The sequence below is a fragment of the Canis lupus genome, chromosome 10, assembly GCF_048164855.1.
Source record: "Canis lupus baileyi chromosome 10, mCanLup2.hap1, whole genome shotgun sequence".
NCBI lineage: Eukaryota > Metazoa > Chordata > Mammalia > Carnivora > Canidae > Canis > Canis lupus.
Genome location: NC_132847.1, coordinates 34226981 through 34244348, shown reverse-complemented (window position 1 = coordinate 34244348; position 17368 = coordinate 34226981). Strand labels below are relative to the sequence as shown.

The following is a 17368-nucleotide window of genomic DNA, read 5'->3' as shown; positions in this document are numbered from 1 at the left end:
AATATCTGTTTAATTAAGTTTTATCTGCTCATCCCCCAGCTTCTCTGTACTTCAATCCCAATAATTCATACTGCAACTTCTTTAGACCACTTTATTTTGCCCAGGCATGGAAAGAACCAAAATCATTTGCTAAGTTTTGTCCCCCTTGAGTATCCTGTATTCAACAACGACATATCGATAAAAGAATTTAAAAGCACGGCTCATTTTCTGAGGTAGTGGACAAGCCCGTCTGCTATTTACAAGCCAGAGTTTCCTGTGGCAGCAGGAGATGGGGATTCCATGTGAGATCATACCCCTGGCTTGGCCTCTTTCCCTTTCCTATCCCATATCCGTTCTCCTTCCTGTTTCTTTTTGACTAACTTTCTTAATAAATCAAGTGTACAGGTACCCGAAAACTCCAGAAAGTGTAGTATCTGGTAGGTTGTTTTTAATGATTTTTTTTGTTTGGTTTTTGTTTTTGTTTTTGTTTTTAACCTCTTAGTTACTATTATTTAGTCCGATCTCTTGTTATATATAACTTTTGAATGAATGCCAGATATTGTTTGATAAAAAATGCACTGCCCAGTAAAATATCCATGAACTACATGTGACTATTTAAATTTAAATTTAAATAGTGAAATGGAATTTAAAATTAAGTTCCTAAGTCATAATAGATAATTTTTCAGGGTTCATTAGCCATATGTGGCTAGTGGCTACACATTTGGGCAGGGCAGCTTCCACAGTGACAGAAAATTTTATTGGAAAAGGCTATTCTAGAGACTTTGGTTGATGTCATTTTCCTACAATGAGAGTTTATAAGTAGTCTGATCATTATTCCAATTGAGGATAGCAATAATTAGACATTGCATTTAATTTTTTTAAGGTATATCATTTTTGGTTTGATTTTACTCAAGATGCATCCCATATGAAGGCTCAAATAATAACCTGGTGGTTTCTTAACTCTGATCTTTGTATTCCCAGCACAGTGGAATTCCTGAAGGTATTTAATAGTCCTATTTCTTTTTAGCTGGTGTATTTTACTTGTATACTAAAAGCCTCATGTACAGTCTGAGACAACTGAAAATTCTTTGGGGAAGTGGGTGGGGTGCTAGGACAGATTTGGCCTCACTTCTCTGCAGTTCTTTTTTTTCTATAGGATCTTGTCTCCTCAAGATTGGATTGCTTTAGTAGCCCTGAACTTCATTCAGCTTTCTCTCTATAGCCTCGTGACTCTCCTAGAGACTCTGGGCTTAAGAGCTCTCTCTTAAGAAGTGATAGACTTGAAGAAACCTTTACAAAATGTTGACCTTACTTCAGAAAAGTTTTCTTCTCTTTTATATATAGGCCTTTCAAGAGCTGCCCTGCATGCTGTTCCATGCCCTTATTTTGTAGCTCAACAATGATAAAATTGTCTTTGTTTCACCCCTAATTCTTTTTAAGTTTTTATCTTAATTCCGGTTAATTAACATACAATGTTTTATTAGTTTCAGGTGTACAATATAGTGTGTACAATATAGTGATTCGGCACTTCTCTGCATCACCGGTACTCGTCACAAGTGCTCTCCTTAATCCCCATCACCTATTTCCTCCATCCTCCCGCGCACCTCCTCTCTGGTCACCATGACTTTGTTTTTTATAGTTAAGAGTCTGTTCCTTGTTTTTTCTCTCAGTCAACTCCTAGCACCTCTCCATTATAGATTGCTTCCATGAAGAGAAAGTTGGAGGATACATAGAAGGATTTTATAGTCCAAACAAGGCAGTAAACACAAAGAAAAAAAATTCACCTACCGCTCAGATGTATCATTACTTTAATTATAACTGACTTCTCTATCCCCAGGGATACTGAAAATGCAGTCTAGGTGCATTCCCAGAGAGAAGGGAAATGGGCTTCAGTAAATACCTGACAATCTTTGCCCCAATAGAGAAAAACATTTTCCTCTCTATAGTCTGTAAAAAAAAACATGCTATGGTCTCCTGGGAACAAATTCTGTCTTGTTGCCTGACCCAGAAAGAAGATGAATAAAGAGGAAGATATCAGAAAATGACAAACTGAGACATTATAGTGACCTTTATTTCTGTTGAAAAGAATTTTGAGGCTATCCCTCTGCAATAGACACACACATATGTACCCATACATCAACAAAACAAAACAAAAAAATAAGATCCAAATTATTTTCGTATATATATTTTTCTTTCCCCTGCATTGTGCTATTACATGTTTTAATTGCTAATAGTATTACTGAAGTTCAGTAACTTAATGTTTTGTTCTTCCATTACTTAATGTGTGAGCTACATGTATTGTAACCATAATTAATGTAAATGAAGAACAACGCATGTAACATCATGTAAAATGTTGAGAAAGCAACATGGTTAAAAGTTGTCAGTTAATTATTTAAATAAATTATAGTATTTTAAAGATTGCTTTACTTATTTTATGAGTGTTAGCCAAAGTCTCAAGTATGTAATCAGAATTCAGCAAAGTGGGATGTGCTTTTGGCTCAATGATACATTTCCAATATGTTATTTAAGTTGACCGGTTTATCCTAATATGTCTGTTTCTTATATTGTTAGAAGTTTTTAAAAGGAATTGATTGATACTGAAATCTGCTAAAACTCATGATAAAAGAATATAAAAGAATTTCATTCCTAGAGTTCTCCTCTTGGATCTTCAGCTCTATAGCAAACCTATTTATACAAAAATTTTCCTAAGAGAGGTCAGTTACAAATGCATTCAATCTTTCTCACTGATAGGAGGGGAAAATTAACTTCAATTAACATTACTAAAAATGTGTTAAACTCAAATATGTCTAAAAACATTTTTTGCATTCACAGTTAAGAGATTTAATTAGAAATAATATAACAAGTATTTCTAGTATCAAACATATTTTAGAAGAAAGGAGCTTAAACATTTGGAAATTATACTGGAATATCTGCCAACATATTAAGTTGCATAGTTCACCATTTATTATTTATTTCTCTAAAATAGGTAATTAACTGCCAGAGAGGAGATGTCATGGGTAGAGGGATATGATATCCATGTCTAGGGTGCTTTGAGGATAAAATAAAACTTCGTGGAAAATACATTTTAAATGTAAAAGTATATATGGCTAAATGTGTCCTTTTCTCCATGGTACTTTATATTTCAAATATATTTCAGTGGAATTTTTATAAAAGCACATATTGATGAAATCATTTTTATTTTTCTATTGCTCACTATGGAGCCTGGAATTTAGAAAAATGCTAGTGAATACCTCTGAGCCACAGAACTACATCTGAATAAATTATAATTCTTATTTTCTGGATGCTGTCTCTTATGATTATATATGCAATAATTTTTGAACAGTTCTCTCTTGGCATGCTTGTTCCAGCACAAGGCTGTTGTATTGTTCCTAAATTCTTGTTTCACAGCCTTACTCATTTTCTTGGTTGAACTATAAACATTTCAGTCCTTTTCTAGCTCTCCATATTTTTTTCCCTTGCCAATCGGATTATTCAATAATTGTTTTTGGTTAATAAAAAAAATATTCTTCAACATAAAACTAGCTTTTCTTCTTTAGTAAACTTGCAGTTAAAAAAACATATTTCCTAATAAATATCACTAAAATAGAGAATTTAAGACTTCAAAATACTGTAAAATTATTGTTATTGATTATATTAAAGCACTGCTCCATTGTCTTTTTAGTCTTTAAGATTAGCGCTTAGAAGCCTGATATAAACCTGACTTGTAATTTAAGGATGCATTTATCTTTTCTTTGTCTTTTTTCTCTTACTTTATAGGCTTTAATAACTTTTTTCTTGAAACTTGAAATTTTGTCAGGATATTGCTCTGCATGGATTTATTTTTATTCATTGTGGTATTCACGAAGTTGGGGATTTTCTTTAGATAAGATGTCATTTCTGGAGAGTAGATTCTGGGGTAGTGGTGGAAATAAGGATTTGAATATCTGCCTTTAATGTTACTGGTTATCTCCATAACTAAATAATATAATTATAATTATATGTAATTATAACTGTAAGTAACATAATTATATAATTATTTTTACATATTTAGTTTCTTATTTCTTGATCATAAGCAAAGTTTATTTACTCCTATGAAACTTAAAAAATTTTATCACTGATACTTTCTGTAGTTATATATGTGTAGATATACATGTACCTATATATATATATATATAGCTCTTTATATATATATGTATAACTATACATAATATATAGTTATCACCTGTGTCATGATCTGTTATTTTAGACACTTTCCCAATAAATATGTCAACATATCCATCTCCAAACATTATTTCACCACTTCTTATTCCCCATGTCTACCCATTGTACTATTGCAAAATTCATAGAACTTGTACTCTGGTAAATAAAATAAAATCTTCCAGAATATATTCATAGGTTAATTTTTAAAGCCAAAATTATGGTTATAAACATGTACTCCAGAAATAAAATGATGAGTTTTGGCTTATAGAGATGTATGTGTAACTCTATGTCATTATAATTCTGCTTCCCAAAGGAGAAATATATCTAATGAAAATTTGGAGAGGAGCATGGGGAAAAAAATCATAAAAAGGATTTTTAAAATTTGAATTTTGTTAAATAGCTAACTTCTCACTGACATTGGTTTGCATGGATTTTAAAAAGATTTATTTATTTATTTATTTATTTATTTATTTATTTAACAGAGAGAGTACAAGTAGGGGGAGTGGCAGGCAGAGGGACAGGGAGAAGCAGGTTCCCCAAGGAGCAGGGACTCCTGGATCATGACCTGAACCAAAGGCGACATTTAACCTACTGAGTTACCCAGATGCCCATCTTGAGTTTTTGTCACCTCACAAACAGCTGATATGTAATTTTACTTCTAAATCATTACATTTGAAAAAAATATTATATTTGAAATAGTTTCTTTCTAAGTTTGATACATAATTCACATCTTAGAATTTTTAAATTTCTATCAAGAATGTTTTTATTTGAAGTCTTGGCAATTATTTTGGATTTTCTTCATCTCATCAGAGAATATTTTGAATTTTTAATTTCTAGAAAGTGGTTTTCCGTTTTCTTTGGTGTACTGAATAAATTGTTCCAGGAAGATTGAATAGATTACTCTGTATTTATAATCATTTTTGTCCTAAACTATTTCAGCCTAGTTGAAAAACTATTTTATCAGGGGTCTTCCTGGTCATCAGAGAATAATATATTTCAGACCTATTCACTTTTTGTAAACAATTGTTAACTGCAAAATATATATATGAATCAACTATTTCACAATACATAGCATGGATCCCTGGTTCTTGAAAGAAAGGAAACACACAAAGTGAGCTCTTCATTCATTCCAACTTTCTCTTTAAGGCATTTAAAAAAACACAGAGAAGTGGAGCCCAGACAAAGAGCATATGTATTATTTGAGCAGAGAAAACTGATCAGAGTTTAGGATAACTGAAATAGAAACTTAGCAGAAATGTGCAACTTAGCAGAAATGAGAAACACACAGAAAGGAAACTCCATGAGTATACAAATAAGTCTCCTTGGAATTTCTGCACAATGATTGACTAAACATGTTCAGGATAGAGGTTCTGGGATCAGATACAAGTAACACTTTGGATTTCTGACCATACAGAGTGAGGAAATCCTACTGAACAACATGTGTATTTAGTTAAGCCCTAGAAAGGCAAGATCTCAAAAGTAGAGGTACTGTAATCTTTCTTATAGATAGAACTAAACTAAGATTTCTAAGAAACCTTAAAAACAAGTATTGGCAATCACCAGTAAATTATTTTTCAAGCAGGACAAACTTAAAACTGTTGAAAGGCAGATAGGAATATAATTTTAACAATAGCATCCATAACATCAGTCATACAGTAAGAATTACTAGGCATGTACAGAAGCAAGAAAATTTTACTCATTCTGAATTTTACGCTACCCATAACTATTAAATTAGAGGATAAAAATGCCTTTTTAAAAACTTTTTTTCTTTTAGCACATTAATGATGTTCACCTTTTATGTCTTCCTCTCTTTGTTTCTCATTACGATTTAGTACTTACCCATCATTTTGTCATGAATATATTATTTTCTGAACTGAAGTAATTTGTTTATTAGATTTTGACTCTGATATATGTGTTGTATATTACTATATGATTCTTACCCTATATATAAAATTACATAATATTAATGTAAGAGATATGTGATAAATTCAGAATGGATATTGTAATCTCAGTGGCAGCAATGAAATAAATAAGTACATTTGTAAAATAAACTAAAACCATGACTAGAGCTAGAAAGATAAAAATACAGAGGAATATAATCTAAAAATATACTTTTTTTTTTTCCAAAAAAAGAGGTAGAAATCAAGAAGGAAGAAATAAAGAACAAGTGAAATAAGTAGAAAACAGATAGCTAGACAGTGGACCTAAAAATCAAGCATATCATTACATTAAAAATGGCCAGTATAATATAATTTAAAACCAGCTATTATCAGGCTGATTAGAGAAACAAAATGCAAATATATTCTGCCAATAAGAAGTGTACTACCAACATAAAGACACAACTGGATTAAAAGAAAAGTTGCACAATTAGCAAAAACTACAGAATGCGAATTTTTCAAATTACTGAGATTTTGACCAACACAGACCATAAAACATTGTATTTTATTCAGAGACAAATCACATCAGCATTTTATCTGACCACAGTGTAATTAAATCAGAAATCAGTAGCAAATAGCTTTTAGAAATTAAACAGCACACTTTAGAAAAATAACAGGTTGAAGAAATCAAAATGAAAAATTAAAAATATTTTAAAGTAATTGACAGTAAAAACACAAGGTAATAATTTACAAATGTAGCTAAACCAGTGCTTAGAAATTGTCAGTGTTTACATTAAAAGAGAGAGGCTAACTTTATTATGTGAGCTTCTACTTTAAGAAGCTATCAAAAAGAATAAAGTAAGTAGAAGGAAGAAATTAAAGTTAATTGCAAAAATCAATGAAACCCAAACTACTATTTTATTTATTTTTAAAGATTTTATTTATTCATTTGAAATAGAGAGCAGATAGAGAGGAAGTGAGAGAGAGAGAGAACATGAGCAGAGGGAAGAGGCATTAGGGCGAGGGAGAAGCAGACTCCTCACTGAGCAGGGAGCCTAGTGTGGGGCTCCTGGCTCTGGATCCAGGACTTTGGAATCATGACCCAAGCGGAAGGCATATTCCCAAATGACTGAGCTACCCAGGAACCCCCTGAAACTACTATTTTAAAAGTTAATGAAAAAATAAGCATTTAATAGAATGAGTGAAAGAGTGCGAGGGAGAGAGAGAGGAAGAGAGAACACAAATACAAAAATTACAAAATTGGGAATTCAAAGAGGAATATTATCTACAATCTTGCATATGCTAAGTGCATTTTAGGGTAATATTACAACAACTTTGTGCCAATTAATTTTTTGACAATCACAAGTTAGAGGAGGTAAATTCCATGAAGATACAAATCACTTTTGAAATAAGAGAAACATGGATAAACTTATTCCTGTTAAATATTTTAGTAGTTTGTAATTAAATGTTTTCCCACAGAAAGGAAATTCAAGGATAAGATGACTATACTGGTAATTATATCAAACATTTAAAAAATAAATGATACTAAAGTGACTAAAATTTAAAAAAAATTAAAAAGGAGGGAATACTTCCAACTTGTTTTTGAGATCAGCATTATCCTTATACCAAAACCTAACAAAAGCATTACAAGCAAACATATCCAAAGATCAATATTCCTCATAAATATTAATGCAAATATCTAAAAAGATTTTGTTTCATATGAATGAGGTTATTATTCTCATATTTCAAGCTTGCTTTAACATTTGCAAATGAACATGATCATCTCAATGAATGCAAACAAAAATCAATGAACAATATTCAACACTATTCATGGTTAAAAGCTGTGGAAAACTCACAATAAGTGAGGCTACCTCATCTTGACAAAAGGCATTTACAAAAATCCTTCAAGTAATATACTAAATAGTGAATGATTAATGACATGATGACAATATCATATGGTTAGATTAAAAGCAATCTCATAATCTGAAACCGTTTGTCTTGGATGGTAGAATTAACTCCATTAAAGACACAAGCTAAACAAGTAGAGAACTGATTTTATTCATCATTAGGAATTCATGCATTAGGAAGAGCATCCAGATTTGAAGATCAGCCTAGTAGGGTGATTTCACCTTACATATTTAAAGAGAGGAGTAGACACATTATATAGTTTAGGTGCATTTATGATTAAGATTGTTTTTGTAATCAAAGGAAATCTTAGTTAACAAGAAATGTTTCTGTGTCTAGCTAGGTCTGTAGTACAAACACTATAGATAATAAATCTGACAGAACAATTACTGATAAAGACATTGAATTAATTATCAAAACGCTCCCAACAAACAAAAGTGCAGGACCAAATGGCTTCACCGGTGAATCCTACCAAGTATTTATTTATTTATTTATTTTTTCTACCAAGTATTTAAAGAAGAATTAATACCAATCCTTCTCAAACTCTTCCAAAAATTAAAGAGGAGAGATGAATTCTTTTTTTTTTTTTTTTTTAGGAGAGATGAATTTTTTTTTTTTTTTTTAGGAGAGATGAATTCTAAACACATTTTTCAAGGGCAGCACTACTCTGATGCCAAACCATACAAGGACATACAAAAAGAATATTATAGGGCAATATTCCTGATCTATAAAAATGACAAATCTCTCAACAAGCATCATCAAACCAAATTCAACAGTGTATTAAGAGGATCATAATCAAGTGGGACTTATTTCATAGAGGCAACTATAGTTCAACATCTGCAAATCAACAAAGGTGCTATACCACATTAACAAAATGAAGGATCAAAATCATGCCATCATCTAAATAAATGCAGAAGAAGCATTTGACAAAATGCAACCTTCTTTATAGTAAAAAAAAAAACAAAACAACAACAAAAAAACCTCTCAACAAACTTCATAAAGAATGAACAGACTCCAACACAATAAAGGCCATGTATGAGAAGCCCACATCTAATATCATACTTGACATTAAAAAGCCAAAAGTTTTTCCTTATGTTCAGGAATGATCAAGGATGCCCGCTGTCAGCACTTTCATTCAACATAGTACTAGAAGCTTTCAAATAAGAAAGGAAAAGTAAGGTTTCCGTTTTCAGATGACATGATCTTATATATAGAAAACTATAAAGATGCCACATGCAAAAAAAAAAAGTTTAATGTAAGCAAAAAAATTCAGTAAAGTTGCAGGATACAAAATAAGTATCAGAAATCAGATGTGTTTCTTCACACTAATGATAAAATATATAAAACAATTAATAAAACAATCTCTCTTAAAATAGCATCAAAATGATAAAATACTTTGGATAAAATTTAACCAAAGAGATGAAAGATCTCCATACTGCAAACTATGGGTCATTGGTAAAATAAATTGAAGAGGATACAAATAAATGGAAAGACATACTATGTTCATGGATTGGAATAGTTAATTTTGTTAAAATGTTCATAATACACAAAACAATCTTTAAACTCAAGGAATCCCTATCAAAATTCCAATGGCACTTTTCATAGAAATAGAACAAAAAATACTAAAATATATGTAAGACCACAAAAGACCCCAAATAGCCAAACAATCTTGAAAGAGAAGAACAAAATTGGAGGCAACACAGTTGCTGATTTCAAACTATTCTATAAAGCTATAGTAATCTAAATGGTGTGGTAATGGCACAGACACATAGATCAATAGAACAGAGTAGAGAACCCAGAAATAAACCTATCTATATATCATCAATTAGTTTTAAACAGAGGAGTCAAGACTATACAAGTAAAACTGGGAAGTTGGGAAAACTGCTATCCACTTGCAAAAGAATAAAATTGGATTCCTATTTTACACCATACACAAAAAAATAACTAAAAATGATTTAAAACCTAAATATAGGACCTGAAACCATAAAACTACTGAAAACAAACATAGGAGATAAACTCCTTTATGTTGATATTGATCTTTGATTTGACACAAAATACAATGTCAAAAAAAGCAAAAATAAACAAGTGGACTAAAACTAAAAAACTTCTACACAGCAAAGAAAACCATCAACCATCGAAACTATCATTTTGATGGAATGTGAGAAAATACTGGCAAACCACATAGCCAACAAGGAGTTAATGCCCAAATTATACAAAGAATCGTATAACTCAATAGAAAAAAAAAAAAAACAATAAAAAATGAATAAGGGATCTGAATAGACAGCTTTCCAAACAAAGAAAACATACTGATGGCCAATGGGTACATGAAAAGGTGTTCAATATCTGTTCTTATTAGGGAAATGCAAATCAAAACCACAATGAGATATTACCTAACACTTATTAAAATGGCTATTGTCGAAAAGACAAGAGATAGCAAATGTTTATAAGAATATAGAATGAAAGGAACCCTGTACACATTTGTGGGAATGTAAACTGCTATAATTACTATGAAAAACAATATGTACATTTCTCAATAAATTAAAAATAGAACTGCCATATGATCTAGCAATTCCAGTTTTGGGTCTGTATCCAAAGAAGTTGAAATCAGGATTTTGAACTGATATTTGCAATACCATGTTCTTTGCAGGATTATTGACAATAGCCAAGCTTTGAATATTTTTTATTTTTTATTTTTTTATTTATGATAGTCACACACACACACACACACACACAGACAGAGGCAGAGACACAGGCAGAGGGAGAAGCAGGCTCCAAGCACCAGGAGCGCGACGTGGGATTCGATCCCGAGTCTCCAGGATCGCGCCCTGGGCCAAAGGCAGGCGCCAAACCACTGCACCACCCAGGGATCCCAATAGCCAAGCTTTGGAAACAACTTTTGTTCACATCTTTAAAAAGAAGGAAATCCTATCATCTGCCATGTGGATAAATCTGGAGGGCATTATACTAAGTAAAATGAACAAGACAGAGAAAGATAAATGCAGTATCTCTTACATGTGTAACCTAAAATGAAAACAAAAAAAAAAAAGTTGACCTTATAGAGAAAGTAGAATAGTGGTTTCCAGGGACTGTGGGGTTGGGGAAGTAGGCAGAGGCTAGTAAAAGAGTACAACTTTTCAGTTATAAAATGAATAAGTTCTGAGGATTGAATGTATAATGCGGTGTCTATAATTGATAATATTGTATGATTTGTTTGATTGAAATTTGCTGAAAATAGAACATAATGTGTTCTCATAATAAATATATAGATTAAATTTATTAACCGGTACATAAAAACAACAACTGGGTTTTCCACAGTGGGAGAGAAAGTCCCCACTTCTCTGATTTGCATATCCATCAGTTACCTGAAATTTATAGAGAAGTGTGAAATAGCACAAAGATAACAAACAGGATCAGAATCTATCTGATAGTCTAAAAGGATATGTTACAGATTTTTTATTGAAAAAATATTTCTCAGTGGCCCTCTCCCCTCCCCGCGATGGCGTGAGCTCGTCCGTTGATATCTGTGTACTCCGAAAAGGGGGAATCATCGGGCAAAAATGTTACCTTGCCTGCTGTGTTTAAGGCTCCCTTTCGACCCGATATCGTGAACTTTGTTCACACCAACTTGCACAAAAACAACAGACAGCCATATGCTGTCAGTGAATTATCAGGTCATCAAACCAGTGCTGAGTCTTGGGGTACTGGCAGAGCCGTGGCTGGAATTCCCAGAGTTCGAGGTGATGGGCCTCACCGTTCTGGCCAGGGTGTGCTTTTGGAAATATGTGTCGTGAAGGCCGCATGTTTGCACCAACCAAAACCTGGCGCCGTTGGCACCGCAAAGTGAACACAACACAAAAGCGATAGGCCATCTGCTCTGCCCTGGCTGCCTAAACCTTACCAGCACTGGTCATGTCTAAAGGTCATCGTATTGGGGAAGTTCCTGAACTTCCTTTGGTGGTTGAAGATAAAGTTGAAGGCTACAAGAAGACCGAGGAGGCGGTTTTGCTTCTTAAGAAACTTAAAGCCTGGAATGATATCAAAAAGGTCTATGCCTCTCAGCGAATGAGAGCTGGCAAGGGCAAAATGAGAAACCCTCTCGCATCCAGTGCAGGGGACCCTGCATCATCTACAATGAAGACAACGGTATCATCAAGGCCTTCAGAAACATCCCTGGAATTACTTTACTTAATGTAAGCAAACTGAACATTCTGAAACTTGCTCCTGGTGGGCATGTGGGACGTTTCCGCATTTGGACTGAAAGTGCTTTCTGCAAGTTAGATGATCTGTATGGCACTTGGCATAAGGCTGCCTCCCTCAAGAGTAACTACAACCTTCCCATGCATAAGATGCTCAATACAGACCTCAGCAGAATCTTGAAAAGCCCAGAGATCCAAAGAGCCCTCCAAGCACCACGCAAGAAGATTCATCGTAGAGTCCTGAAGAAGAATCCACTGAAGAACCTTGGAATCATGTTGAAGCTAAACCCGTATGCAAAGACCATGCGCCGGAACACCATTCTTCGCCAGGCCAAGAATCACAAACTCCGGATGGATAAGTCGGCAGCAGCCTTAGAAGCCAAATCAGAGGAGAAGGGGGTTCCAGGCAAGAAGCCCATGGTAGGGAAGAAAGGAAAGAAAGCTGTTGGTGTGAAAAAGCTGAAGAAACCCTGTGGTAGGAAAAAAGGCTGCAGCTACCAAGAAACCAGCAGCTGACAAGAAACCTGCAGAAAAGAAACCTACCACGTAAGAGAAGAAGCTCGCTGCCTAAAAACTTGTATTTGTTTATTCCATAAAACTCAATCATTCTGGACAGTTAATTTTAAATAAAGACCTGATCAAAGACAGTGAGAAAAGAAAAAAAAAAAAAAGAAAAAATGTTTCTCTCTATAGATTCCCCTCCTTTTCATCAAAGATTATCTCAAAGAAATATTTATCTTGATCATAAAATAAAACTAATTTAATTGGTTTTGGTCTAATTACTTATATAGGTGAAGCAAGCATGGTGATTTACCACATAGGCCTTTTTATGTTTGCTTTGCTATAAATTTTCATCAGAAATCTCAGATTGGACTTTTAAAATCTCTTGAGGCTAGGCAGCTAATCCTAGAACTATCTATATGTCACCTGCAGTGAATTTCTCTGGGTGAATTTCTCTGTTTTCAAGGCCCCCCAAAATCCTAAATTTCCTGAGCCTGTCAAGAAAAACCTTCCTTGCTCATCTATGAAGCTAGAACTCCGGTACATAGGAATACATGACAATTTTCTCAACAGGGCTTTATAAACTTTGCCTCCATAATTAATCTTAGGTCTTGTCAAAGCAAAAATCACACCGCATTTAAACAGGCAAGAATGACTTTAAGGCTATGCCAATAAGGGAGAGAGGCCAAGAGTACCTGGTGTAGCCCTTTGCCATGAGTCTCTTTGGCAGAGTAGCAAGCACTTTCAGGGAAGCATGAGAGTAAACAAAAATCTATTTGTAAATGACAAAAAATTTAAAATTACTGTGTTCAACTTATTACTACTAATTTTCAAAAGTGAAAGATCTGATGCAAGTTCATTACACATATAATTCAGCTGGCAAGGAAGTTTGGTCTTTACTATAGCATGCAAAACAGAATAGTCAATGCAAAGAAGTTTATACAAAATAACTATAAACATCATGATGAGGCCTATTTTCAAAGAACAGTGTTTACATCTATCTTATTGAAATGGATTAACATAATCTTTACAGAGAAAACAATCTTCAGATATAACATCTATTAGATGAGTAATAATATGTCAGGAATATTGCAAACATTTATAGTTAGAATATATCAAGAGTATTAAGTAAAGAGATTCAGTGTCTGGAGAGGGTCCTAAATAACTATATGTCAATAAAACTTCATAGGTAAGTGATGTGAATCCCTAATTGAAAACCATTGGCCTGGAACATACTGGATTCAAATTAAAGAAATAAAATTGCAACCAAGTTAATATTTTAAAGGATAACTGAAACTATTTCTGAATATACTATATTTTTGTATAAAATCAGGCAAAGCCCAGGTGGCTCAACGGTTTAGTGCCGCCTTCAGCCCAGGGCCTAATCCTGGAGACCGGGATCCAGTCCCATGTCAGGCTCCCTGCTTGGAGCCTGCTTCTCCCTCTGCCTGTGTCTCTGCCTCTCTCTCACTCCCCCTCTCTGTATTTCTCATAAATAAATAAAATCTTAAAAAAAAAAATCAGGCAAAGCAACATCAAGACTTTCGTAAGTAGAAACACCATGGATACAACATATAATTTCTGGAATTTTTACATGCATGATATTTTACCCATATAGATTAAACATAGGGAGGGCTAAGCATTTCCTCTGATTTGACAATACTTCCTATGCAACTCACAACATAGGAAATACAATTATTTTTTAGCAATTATTATTTTTTTTACAAGGTAAGAGATTGAAGGCCTTGAGAGATCTCACAGACAGTTTTAGGTGCAAAATACAACCCATTGGGACAGGGAAGTGTCAAAAGTTATTAGGAAGTTTGAGCACTTACTTAAAAGGATCATGGCTTAGTGAGTAACAATACTCAGCTACCTATTCAACTAATATGATGATAAAATATTTAAAAAATAAGAAAGTAACATGATTATGAAGAAGCATATTTTTCAAAAATGAGAAGACTTTGCTCTCTTAAATAATCAAGGAATTGATAACGTCTACATTAAAGCACAGTTCATTATTCTGATATGACACAATATGTTTCCCTTTTAGGCAGATTTTTCAAAAGGTAAAGAAAAAACTTTTTTAACCTCTCGTTAAGAGAAGACCAATAATCTAAAAAAATTTGATCATTTTTATAAAGAGAAAACAAAACCTTAATTTTGCATCAGTATAATTTTTAAACTAAAGCTCTTTTCAGACAATCTTAATAAATACAACAAACTTCAGCCAGCTTTGACCAGGACAAATGAAATTTACTTACCAGGAAACTTCTAAAAGTTTTTTTTTTTTTTTTTTAATTTTTATTTATTTATGATAGTCACAGAGACAGAGAGAGAGAGAGGCAGAGACACAGGCAGAGGGAGAAGCAGGCTCCATGCACCGGGAGCCCGACGTGGGATTCGATCCCGGGTCTCCAGGATCGCGCCCTGGGCCAAAGGCAGGCGCCAAACCGCTGCGCCACCCAGGGATCCCTAAAAGTTTATATATCTTTTAGGTCTTGTCATACATTTACTGTTTTCTCATCCTGAAAAAATAGTCATTTTACTTTAGAACAAAACTGTTCTCTTTTTCCTTGACAAAAACACATCTTGTATACCTGACATACAAAATTGTTCCTCTCTACCACCATTGCTTCTACCAGAATATCTTTGTCATTTATGATTATGAGGTTTTTAAAGAAGATTTTATTCATTTATTCATGAGACACACACACACACACACACACACACAGAGAGAGAGAGAAAGAGAGAGAGAGAGAGGCAGAAGCACAGGCAGAGGGAGAAGCAGGCTCCATGCAGGATGTCCCATGCGGGACTGGATCCCAGGACTCAGGATCGTGCCCTGAGCCAAAAGCAGAGGTTCAACCTCTGAGCTACCCAGGGGTCCCTATGATTATTACTTTTAACCACAGTTACTTCTATTTCCCAGATAAAAGTTTATAATTATGAACTTTTTTATATCAGAATTTTGTAGCAGACTGGCAGAGATCCTACTCACACAATTTTAACAGCAATACACAGACTTTTTGTAACATAAAAATAAGGGAAAAAGTATGCTTCAGTATTTTATCTTTCTGGAAACAATCTAACAACCACTCATTAATTAACTTAATGTAGCATAGGTCTAAGATTTTAAGTTACTCAAAGATTTTGGAACTATCTTCAAGGTTACATACTACAAAACTTAATTACTATTGAATTAAAATTTGTCAGATGAATGATTCAATTTGATTGAATACAAATTTATGTTTGCATCATCTTAAACATTTAGTATGAGTAATCCTAGATTGTTTTATTAATAAACTTGTTTAGATGCACTTATTTTTGTTTGGAGACATGTCCAACTAGCATAAAAATGTATGCCTATACAGCATTTAACATTGGTAACCTAGAAGACATAGCTGTTTTTGTTAAAAAAATATGAGTCTTGTTGGCCAAAGGCATACCTAAAATTGTGTGAAGTAAATTCTTAAAACATTCTGTTGGTTTCTATGAGATTACTTTCTTTATACATTAAAAATATTAGTTAAATTTCCTTAATTTCTGAAAATCTTAAGAATATTCACTTTATTGGGTGCCTGGGTAGCTCAGTTGCTTAAGTGTCTGACTTGTGATTTTGGCTCAAATCACAATCTCAGGGTCTTTAGATTAAGCCCTGTAATGGCTCTGCACTCAGTTGGACGTCCTTCTCCCTTGACCCCCAACTACCCACACTGTGCACTCTCTCTCTTAAACAAATAAGTATTTTTTTAAAAAGCATATTAAACTGAATATTAAGTGCTTATTTTATTTTTAAGCTAGTCAGAATAGATCTCCATTAAGAGATTTTATAATTTAATTTGATAATATCAATGGAAAGAGGATAATACTACACATATATTACATTTATACATATACATATATAAACATACAGACAGACACAAATAGCTTATAGCTTTAATTCTAAATCTAAATTCATATAAAAGCTGGCTCTTGTCCATACCCCAACTTTACATTTTTAGCATGGTTAAGTATCTGATAGATGAGATAATTGAGATTACCATCTTAAAATGATACCTGAAACTTAACCAATATTTGTAAAAGATTAGCTTTAAGAATTTCTATATTATGATATGTAACGTTACATAGACTGCATACTATATTTTAGGTGAGGGTCCAAGGAAAGATCAGGGGTCAATTGAGTATCCAAAGATTATCTGAATGGGAAAACAAAACAAAACAAAAAATCCCAGCTGTCCAGTCTATTTCCAGTTACGTTTTTCAGTCTCAGATGGTAACAGCAGTTATCTCTTAAACTCCTTAAGCAGAGGTTCTTGACTCTAAGACTCTAAGAAAGGTTAAGTAAATGAACGCATACTGGTGATTGAAGAAGGGTTTTTTTGGGAAGTGGTCATCCTAGTACATTTGTCAGCCAGAGTTACCTTTAGCTTTGGAGGTAATTGCTAATTCCTTAGGTAAAGCTTGCAATAGGTTAGTAGCTCAGGCTTCTTTTCAAAGGATACCCTTGCAGCTGTCATTAACCTCATTTGTTTCCCCTAATGGGTTGAAGGAGCTTTCTCATGAGCAAGAGTTATTTTATGGGCAGTGAAAGTCATTAAAGGGTGAAGGTGTGTAGGTGTGGAATTAGAGACATTGAGGAAAGTGACGAATACAGATATTCCAATTTGAAAGTATATGTTTTCCCAGAAGTTTTACTGGGATAATAAG

General features: G+C 33.5%; 1 long non-coding RNA gene and 1 pseudogene across 1 annotated transcript in view; both read left to right on the top strand.

Annotated features, from left to right (window-relative positions):
* LOC140640909 (uncharacterized) overlaps positions 1-17368 on the top strand; it is a 100573-nt gene that overhangs the window by 11986 nt on the left and 71219 nt on the right. The gene's annotated exons all lie outside the window — the stretch shown is intronic.
* Positions 11449-12728, top strand: LOC140640908 (large ribosomal subunit protein uL4 pseudogene; annotated as a pseudogene).